Source organism: Mesoplodon densirostris, chromosome 5, assembly GCF_025265405.1.
Source record: "Mesoplodon densirostris isolate mMesDen1 chromosome 5, mMesDen1 primary haplotype, whole genome shotgun sequence".
NCBI lineage: Eukaryota > Metazoa > Chordata > Mammalia > Artiodactyla > Ziphiidae > Mesoplodon > Mesoplodon densirostris.
Genome location: NC_082665.1, coordinates 78,596,272 through 78,606,782, shown reverse-complemented (window position 1 = coordinate 78,606,782; position 10,511 = coordinate 78,596,272). Strand labels below are relative to the sequence as shown.

The 10,511-nt window shown below is 35.5% G+C and overlaps 1 non-coding gene across 1 annotated transcript; it reads right to left on the bottom strand.

Annotated features, from left to right (window-relative positions):
* Window positions 1-9,970: 9,970 nt before the first annotated feature.
* LOC132491497 (small nucleolar RNA U3) lies at window positions 9,971-10,175 on the bottom strand. The gene has a single exon (XR_009532709.1). It is a non-coding gene; the product is annotated as a small nucleolar RNA U3 (small nucleolar RNA).
* Window positions 10,176-10,511: the final 336 nt, after the last annotated feature.

The window sequence follows — 10,511 nt, the reverse complement described above, 5'->3', positions numbered from 1 at the left end:
TGTGGCAATCCTACATCAAGCAAGCCCATCAGCTATTTTTCTAGGAACATTTGCTCACATCATGTCTCTGTGTCACATTGTGATAATTCTCACAATATTTCAAATCCTCCAGCAGCAAAAAGATTATGACTCCCTGAAGGTGCAGATGATGGTTAGCATTTTTCAACAATAAAATGGTTTTTATTAAGGTACTTACATTGGTTTTTTTTAGACATAATGCTATTGCACACTTTACAGACTACAGTACAGTGTAAATACAACATTTATATGCAATGGGAAACCAGAAAATTCATGTGACTTTCTTTATTGTGGTATTCGCTTTATTGTGGTGGTCTGGAATTGAACACATGATATCTCTTAGGTATGCCTGTACCATGTTTTCGTATTATTATAGTTTTATAGTAAGTCTTGAAGTCAGATGGTGTCAGTCATGTAACTCTGTTCTTCTCCTTCAGTATTTTATTGGTTGTTCTGGAGCTTTTGCTTTTCCATATAAACTTTAGAATCAGTTTGTCAATATCCACAAAATAACTTGCTGAGGTTTTGATTGCGGCTGTGTTGAATTTATGAATCAAGTTAGGAAGAACTGATGTCTTGACAATATTGAATCTTCCTATCCCTGAACATGAAACATCTTTCCATTTATTTAGTTCTGAGATTTCTTTCATCAGAATTTTGATATTTTCCTCATATAGATCTTGTACATATTTTATTATACTTATTACTAAGTATTTAATTTTGAGGGGTGCTAATGTAAATGGTGTCATGTTTTTAATTTCAAATTTCACTTATTCATTGCTGGTTATATAGGAAAGTGACTTTTGTATATTAACCTTCTATCCCGCAACCTTGCTATAATTGCTTATTTGTTTCAGAAGTGTTTTGTTGATTCTTTTAGATTTCCTACATAGATAATTATGTCATGTACGAACAAAGACAGTTGATTTCTTCCTTCCCAATATTTATATTTTAAATTTTCTTTTCTTATCTTTGATTAGTTTTTAAAATTCTTAAAAGATAATACCCATTTCTCCAAACCCCCACCCCCGAACTCTGGCAACCACCAATGTTTGTATGAGGTTGGTTATTTTTTGTTTAGGTTTTGTTTGTTTGTTTGGCTGGTTGGTTTTTTGTTTTGTTTTGTTTTTTTAGATACCTCATATAGGAGAGATCATACAGTATTAGTCTGTCTATATATGACTTCTTTCAGTTAGTATAATGCCCTCAAGTTTCATCCATATTATTGCCACAAATGGCAAGGTTTTACTCTTTATTTTATTTATTTATTTATTTATTTATTTATTGCGGTACGCGAGCTTCTCACTGTTGTGGCCTCTCCCATTGGGGAGCACAGGCTCCAGACACACAGGCTCAGCAGCCATGGCTCATGGGCCCAGCTTCTCTGCAGCATGTGGGATCCTCCCGGACTGGGGCACGAACCCGCGTCCCCTGCATCAGCAGGCAGACTCTCAACCACTGTGCCACCAGGGAAGCCCTACTCTTTTTTTTTATGACTGAATAATATTCCATTGTGTGTGTGTGTGTGTGTGTGTGTGTGTGTACTCCAAAATTTCTCATTCATTCATCCATCAATGGACACTTAGGTTGTTTCCATATCTTGGCTATTGTGAATAGTGCTGCAATGAACACGGGGATGCATATATCTTTTCAAGTTAGTGTTTTCATTGTCTTCAGTTAAATACCCAAAAGTGGAATTGCTGGATTGTATGGTAGTTCTATATTTAATGTTTTGAGCAACCTCCGTACTGTTTTCCATAGTGACTACACCAATTTATATTCCTACCAACAGTGCACAAGTGTTCCCTTTTCTCCACATCAGCAATTTGTCATTTCTTGTCTTTTTGATAATAGCCATTCTGACAGGAGTGAGGTGATCTCATTGTGGTTTTGATTTTCATTTCCCTGATGATTAATATTATTGAACATATTTTTACATGCCTGTTGGCTATCTGTATGTCTTCTTTGGAAAAATGTCTATTCAGATCTTCTGACCATTTTTAAACTGAATTGTTTGGTTTTTTGGTGTTGCATGAGTTCTTTATATATTTTGGATATTAACCCCTTATTAGATACATGATTCGCAAATATTTTTTCCCATTGGGTAAGTTGCCTTTTCATTTTGTTGATGGTTTCTAAATACATCAACTCACACATATGTGCAAGAGCTTCCCCAAGAGTAGAATTGCCAGGTTACAGGGCTTGAGAATGTTCAGTTTTATAAGATAATGCCAAACTGTTTTCCAAAGTGGTAGTACAAATTTGCACTTCCGCCAACAGTGTTAACCAAGGACCTGCTCATCCACGTCATTTTTGGTACTAGATTTTGTCAGACTTTTTAATTTTGCTGATTGTAAAATTATATCTCAGTGTGATCCTGATTTGTATTTCCCTGAGCACAAATGAATTTTAATATTTCTTCATATGGTTAGTGCCCATATGTTTTTGAGTTCTATGTTTTTCATTCATGTTTTTTGCCCATTTTCTTTTTAATTATTTATTCCAAGAAATTCTAGGAATATTATATATTTTTGATACAAATTCTCTGTCAGTATTATGAATATCTTTTTCCAATATGTAAAATATCTTTCCATTTTCTTTCAGATATCTTTGATCAGAAGTTCTCATAATAATGTAGTAAAATTTATTCTTTTCTTTTTTTTTTTTTTTTGGTACTTTCTGTGTCTTGTTTAAGAAATGCTTCCCTAACCCTAACCGAGGTTGGAAATGTATCCGCCCATGGTTTTTACTTAATATTTTAAATTTTTGCATTTAACATTTAAGAACTTTAGCCCACTGTAGTTGACTTTTCTGTACAGTGTTAAAGAGAGATCCAATTTCACCTATTTCCATGAGAATAACCATTCCTGTCCCACCCACCGGTCTACCATAACAACTATGAATGGGCATTTCTGGGCTGTCTATTCCATTCCCTTGGTGTATTGTCCTTCAGTAAAGTTTTATAAACTTTTGTATCAGTCTTTTACATATTTTAATGTTTATTTTTTTGGTATTTGACATGTTGATGCTATTTTAACATGACTCTTCTAAGAAAAAGGTTAAGTTTTCTACTTGCTTATTGTGTATATACGGAAATGCAACTGACTTGTTTTTTAAACATCTTTATTGGAGTATAATTGCTTTACAATGGGGTGTTAGTTTCTGCTTTATAACAAAGTAAATCAGTTATACATATACATATATCCCCATATCTCTTCCCTCTTGCGTCTACCTCCCTCCCACCCTCCCTATCTCACCCCTCTAGGTGGTCACAAAGCACCAAGCTGATCTACCTGTGCTATGTGGCTGCTTCCCACTAGCTAACTATTTTACATTTGGTAGTGTATATATGTCCATGCCACTCTCTCACTTTGTCCCACCTTACCCTTCCCCCTCCCCATATCCTCAAGCCCACTCTCTACATCTGCAACTTTATTCCTGTCCTGCTGCTAGGTTCTTCGTAACCATTTCTTTTTTTTACGATTCCATATATATGTGTTAGCATATGGTATTTGTTTTTCTCTTTCTCACTTACTTCACTCTGTATGACAGATTCTAGGTCCATCCAGCTCACTACAAATAACTCAATTTCGTTACTTTTTATGTCTGAGTAATAATATGTGCCATATCTTCTTTCTCCATTCATCTGTTCATGGACACTTAGATTTCTTCCATGCTCTGGCTATTGTAAATAGAGCTGTAATGAACATTGTGCTACATGACTCTTTTTGGATTATGGTTTTCTCAGAGTATATGCCCAGTAGTGGGATTTCTGGGTCATTTGGTAGTTCTATTTTTAGATTTTTAAGACACCTCCATAGTGTTCTCCATAGTGGCTGCATCAATTTACATGCCCACCAACAGTGCAAGAGGGTTCCCTTTTCTCCACACCATCTCCAGCATTTATTGTCTGTAGATTTTTGGATGATAGCCATTTTGACCATTGTGAGGTGATATCTCATTGTAGTTGTGATTTGCATTTCTCTAAAGATTAGTGATGTTCAGCATCCTTTCATGTGTTTGTTGGCAGCCTGTATAACTTCTTTGGAGAAATGTCTATTTAGTTCTTCTGCCCATTTTTGGATTGGGTTGTTTGTGTTTTTGATATTAACCTCCATGGAGCTGCTCATAAATTTTGGAGATTAATCCTTTGTCAGTTGCTTCATTTGTAAATATTTTCTCCCATTCTGAGGGCTGCCTTTTCGTCTTTTTATGGTTTCCTTTGCTGTGCAAAACGTTTTAAGTTTTATTAGGTCCAATTTGTTTATATTTCCATTTCTCTAGGAGGTGGGTCAAAAAGGATCTTTCTGTGATTTATGTGATGGAGTGTTCTGCCTATGTTTTCCTATTAGATTTTGATAGTGTCTGGCCTTACATTTAGGTCTTTAATCCATTTTGAGTTTATTTTTGTGTATGGTGTTAGGGAGTGATCTAATTTCATTCTTTTACATGTAGCTCTCCAGTTTTCCCACCACCACTATTGAAGAGACTGTCTTTTCTCCATTGTATATTCTTGCCTCCTTTATCAAAGATAAGGTGACCATATGTGTGTGGGTTTACCTCTGGGCTTTCTATCCTGTTCCATTGATCTATATTTCTGTTTTTGTGCCAGTACCATACTGTCTTGATTACTGTAGCTTTGTAGTATAGTCTGAAGTCAGGGAACCTGATTGCTCCAGCTCTGTTTTTCGTTCTCAAGATTGCTTTTGCTATTTGGGGTCTTTTGTGTTTCCATACAAATTGTGAGATTTTTTGTTCTAGATCTGTGGAAAAGACCAATGGTAGTTTGATAGGCATTGCACTGAATCTGTAGGTTGCTTTGTGTAGTATAGTCATTTTCACAATGTTGATTCTTCCAATCCAAGAACATGGTATATCTCTCCATCTGTTTGTATCATCTTTAATTTCTTTCATCAGTGTCTTATAGTTTTCTGCATACAGGTCTTTTGTCTCCTTAGGTAGGTTTATTCCTAGATATTTTATTCTTTTTGTTGCAATGGTAAATGGGAGTGTTTTCTTAATTTCACTTTCATATTTTTCATCATTAGTGTACAGGAATGTAAGAGACTTCTGTGCATAAATTTTGTATGCTGCTACTTTACCAAATTCATTGATTAGCTCTAGTAGTTTTCTGGTAGCATCTTTATGATGCTCTATATATAGTATCATGTCATCTGAAAACAGTGACAGATTTACTTCTTCTTTTCTGATTCGGATTCCTTTTATTTCTTTTTCTTCTCTATTTGCTATGGCTAAAACTTCCAAAACTATGTTGAATAAATGTGGTGAGAGTGGGCAACCTTGTCTTGTTCCTGATCTTAGTGGAAATGCTTTCAGCTTTTCACCATTGAGGACAATGTTGGCTGTGGGTTTGTCATATATGGCCTTTATTATGTTGAGGAAAGTTCCCTCTATGCCTACTTTTTGCAGGGTTTTTATCATAAATAGGTGTTGAATTTTGTCAGAAACTTTCTATGCATCTATTGAGATGATCATATTGTTTTTCTCCTTCAGTTTGTTAATATGGTGTATCACATTGATTGATTTCCGTATATTGAAGAATCCTTGCATTCCTGGGATAAACCCTACTTGATCATGGTGTATGATCCGTTTAATGTGCTGTTGGATTCTGTTTGCTAGTATTTTGTTTAGGGTTTTTGCATCTGTGTTCATCAGTGATATTGGTCTGTAGTTTTCTTTTTTCGTGACATCTTTGGTTTTGGTATCAGGGTGATGGTGGCCTACTAGAATGAGTGTGGGAGTGTTCCTCCCTCTGCTATATTTTGGAAATGTTTGAGAAGGATAGGTGTTAGCTCTTCTCTAAATGTTTGATAGAATTCACCTGTGAAGCCATCTGGTCCTGGGCTTTTGTTTATTGGAAGATTTTTAATCACAGTTTCAATTTCAGTGCTTGTGATTGGTCTGTTCATATTTTCTATTTCTTCCTGGTTCAGTTTCTGAATGTTGTGCATTTCTAAGAATTTGTCCATTTCTTCCAGGTTGTCCAATTTATTGGCATAGAGTTGCTTTTAGTAATCTCTCATGATCCTTTGTATTTCTGCAGTTTCAGTTGTTACTTTTCCTTTTTCATTTCTAATTCTATTGATTTCAGTCTTCTCCCTTTTTTCTTGATGAGCCTGACTAATGGTTTATCAATTTTGTTTATCTTCTCAAAGAAGCAGCTTTTAGTTTTATTTATCTTTGCTATCCTTTCCTTCATTTCTTTTTCATTTATTTCTGATCTGATCTTTATTATTTCTTTCCTTCTGCTAACTTTGGTTTTTTTTGTTTTTCTTTCTCTATTTGCTTTAGGCATAAGGTTAGGTTGTTTATTTGACATGTTTCTTGTTTCTTAAGGTAGGATTGTATTGCTATAAACTTCCCTCTTAGAACTGCTTTTGCTCCATCCCATAGGTTTTGGATCATCGTATTTTCATTGTCATTTGTTTCTAGGTATTTTTTGATTTCCTCTTTGATTTTTTCAGTGATCTCTTGTTTATTAAGTAGTGTATTGTTTAGGCTCCATGTGTTTGTATTTTTTACAGATTTTTTCCTATAATAAATATCTAGTCTCATAGCATTGTGGTTGGAAAAGATACTTGATATGATTTCAATTTCCTTAAATTTACCAAGGCTTGAGTTGTGACCCAGGATATGATCTATCCTGGAGAATGTTCCATGAGCACTTGAGAAAAAAGTGTATTCTGTTGTTTTTGGTTGGAATGTCCTATAAATATTCATTAAGACCATCTTCTTTAATGTATCATTTAAAGCTTGGGTTTCCTTTTTTATTTTCATTTTGGATGATCTGTCCATTGGTGAAAGTGGGGTGTTAAAGTCCCCTACTATGACTGTGTTACTGTTGATTTCCCCTTTTATGGCTGTTAGTATTTGCCTTATGTATTGAGGTGCTCCTATGTTTGGTGCATAATATTTACAATTGTTAGATCTTGTTTTGGATTGATCCCTTGATCATTATGTAATGTCCTTCTTTGTCTCTTGTAATAGTCTTTGTTTTAGAGTCTATTTTGTCTGATATGAGAATTGCTACTTCAGCTTTCTTTTGATTTCCATTTGCATGGAATGTCTTTTTCCATTTTTCGCATTTCATGCCCGTGTCTGGGGTCCACACTGATAGCCACGGCTCATACCCATCTCTGGAACTCCTTTAAGTGGCTCTCTCAATCCCCTCTCCTCATGCACCAGGAAACATAGAGGCAAAAAAAGTCTCTTGCCTCTTCGGCAGCTCCAGACTTTTTCCCAGACTCCATCTCGGCTAGCCATGGTGCACTAGCCCCCTTCAGGCTGTGTTCACACAGCCAACCCCAGTCCTCTCCCTAGGATCTTACCTCTGAAGCCCAATCCTCAGCTCCCAGCCCCTGCCTGCCCCAGTGGGTGAGCAGACAAGCCTCTCAGGCTGGTGCGTGCTTGTTGGCATCCATCCTCTGTGTGGGAATCTCTCCGCTTTGCCCTCCACACCCCTTTTGCTGTGCTCTCCTCCACGGCTGTGAAGCTTCCCCCCTCCACCACCTGCAGTCTCCGCCTGGGAAGGGGCTTTTAGTGTGTGGAAACCTTTCCTCCTTCACAGCTCCCTCCCACTGGTGCAGGTCCCATCCCTATTCATTTGTCTTTGTTTTTTCTTTTTTCTTTTGCCCTACCCAGGTACATGGGGAGTTTCTTGCCTTTTGGGGAGTCTGAGGTCTTCTGCCAGCATTCAGTAGGTGTTCTGTAAGAGTTGTTCCACATCTCGATGTATTTCTGATGTATTTGTGGGGAGGAAATTGATCTCCATGTCTTACTCTTCCACCATTTTAAAGCTCCTCTGCAATTGACTTTTATATCTTGATGTTATATGAAGACATCTTGAATACTTTTTACTTTTAATAATTTGTCTATAGATGTAGACAGTCATATCACTTGCAAACAGTGATAATTTTATTTGTTCTTATTCTTTTTTTTATCCTCGTGGCTTTAATTTTTCCAGAACCTCAGAGTGAAAGAGGACCACTTTTCTGATTCTTCATTTTAAGGAGCATTTCTAATATTTTCCTATTAGGATGGTATATATTACAGATTTTTAAAATATATCCTTTATCTAGTTGTTTCCTTCTACTCCTAGTTTGCTAAGTTTTTTTAAAAATTATGGATTAATGGAGTAGTTTTCCTTTCATATTTATAGTATATCTCTTTTAGTGTGTTGATGTGGTAATATTTATGTATTTTCTAATTTTTCTGACTATATTCATTTTTTAATCTTTAAATTTATTTTCCCTCAATACTGTATTTTTTTATACAATTTTAAAAGTTACTTTCATTTACTGTCATTACAAAATATTGACTCTATTCCCGTGTTGTATAACACATCCTTTAGCCTGTCTTACACCCAATAGCTTGTGCCTCCCACTCCCCCATCCATATATTGCTCCCCTGCCACTGGTAACCACTAGTTTGTTCTGTGAGTCTGCATCTTTCTTTGTTATATTCACTAGTTTGTTGTATTTTTTAGATTCCACATACAAGTGATATCATACAGTATTTATCTTTCTCTGTCTGACTTATTTCACTTATCATAATGCCCTCTAAGTCCATCTATGTTGCTACAAATGGCAAAATTTCATTCTTTCTTATGGCTGAGTAGTATTCCACTGTACATATACACCACATCATCTTTATCCATTCATCTGTTGATTGACACTTAGGTTGCTTCCACGTCTTGGCAATTGTAAATAATTCTGCCATGAACATTGGGGTGTATCTTTTTGAATTAGTGTTTTTTTGGGTTTTTTGTTTTTGTTTTTGTTTTTTGGATATATATCCAGGTCTGGAATTGCTGAGTCATATGGTAGCTCTATTTATAGTGTTTTGAGAAACCTCCATACTCTTTTCCATAGTGGCTGAACCAATTTACCTTCCTACCAACAGTGTACAAGAGTTCCCTTTTCTCCACATCCTCACCACTATTTGTTATTTGTGTTCTCTTTGATGATAGCTGTTCTAAACAAGTGTGAGGTGATATATCATTGTGGTTTTGATTTGCATTTCCTTGATGATTAGCAATGTTGAACATCCTTTCATATGCCTGTTGGCCATCTGCATTTCTTCTTTGGAAAAATATATTTTCTAATTTTAAAACATCTTTGCATACCTGAGATAAACCCAACTTGATAATGGTGTATTATCTTTTTTATACACTAAAGGAGTTGAGTTGCTAAAGTTTTATTTAGGATTTTTTTGTATTTATATTCATGAGTAAAATGGGTCTTTCATTTCCCTTTCTCATACAGTCCTTAACTGGTTTGCATATCAAGATTTTACTGGCTCCATATACATGAAAAGGCTAATATTCATCTTTTTCTAGTCTCTGAAATAATTTGTAAAAGATTCAGATGATCTGTTCCTTAAAAGTTTGGTGGAACTTGCCAATAAATCCATCTTGTCCTGGGGTTTTCTTCCTGTGAATATTTTAAACTACTGCTTCAATTTTTTTTGAAAGTCTTTGCCTTATGTATAGTTATGTCTTCTTTTATATGGTTGCCAACTTATTTCTTCTCTCTCTCTCTCTCTCTCTCTTTCTCTTTTTCTTTTTTTTTTTTTTTTTGATCAGTCTATTGTGAGGTTGGTGTTTTCAAAGCTTAATTTTCTTTATCTTTCTTTTTTTAATTGAAGGATAGTTGATTTACAATGTTGTGTTTGTTTCAGGTGTACAGCAAAGTGATTCATATATATATATATATATATATATATATATATATATATATATATATATATATATTTCTTTTTCAGATTCTTTCCCATTATAGGTTATTACAAGATATTGAGTAGAGTTTCCTGTGCTATACAGTTAGTCCTTGTTGTTTATTTTATATATAGTAGTGTGTTTATGTTAATCCCAAACTCCTAATTTATCCCTCCCTCTTTATCTGTTTTTTGTTTGTTTGTTTTCTCATTCAAAACCACTCAGACAGTGTTCTCTCACTCTTATTCTCCCAGAGGAAGAGAAGAAGGATTATCACTGGCTAATGGCAGTTGCAGAAGCAACACCTAGAGCTAGCTTCATGCTCAAGAGAGAATGCTGTACCTCTTCCTTGTGGTTTCGGGTTCTCTACACACACTCTCTAGTAATGAAATATACAAATGATCCCAAAAGTATTTTACCTTTGTTTTTTAAATTGCTGATTTCTGCTCAAAGTTTTAGTACTTCAGTATCCCTAAATTACTTTTAGATATATTCTGTAATATTTCTAATTTCTAAGTTGGGCACTTCATTCCTTTCCTAGTGGATTTGCCTTGTTGGAATTTTAGTTCTCTTAAGTTTATGTCGTGGGGTCTGGGAGGATTCCAGCAGTTTCAGACATGGAAAGGATCAATAGTCAAGACAGCCTCCTGCTGTGGCTGGTGTGGGCCCCTCCCACAAAGGACCGGCAGGGGCTCTATCTGGGGACAGCTTCTTCTACGGGATTGTTTCAAAATGTGAGTTCAGTATTTCAGTGTGC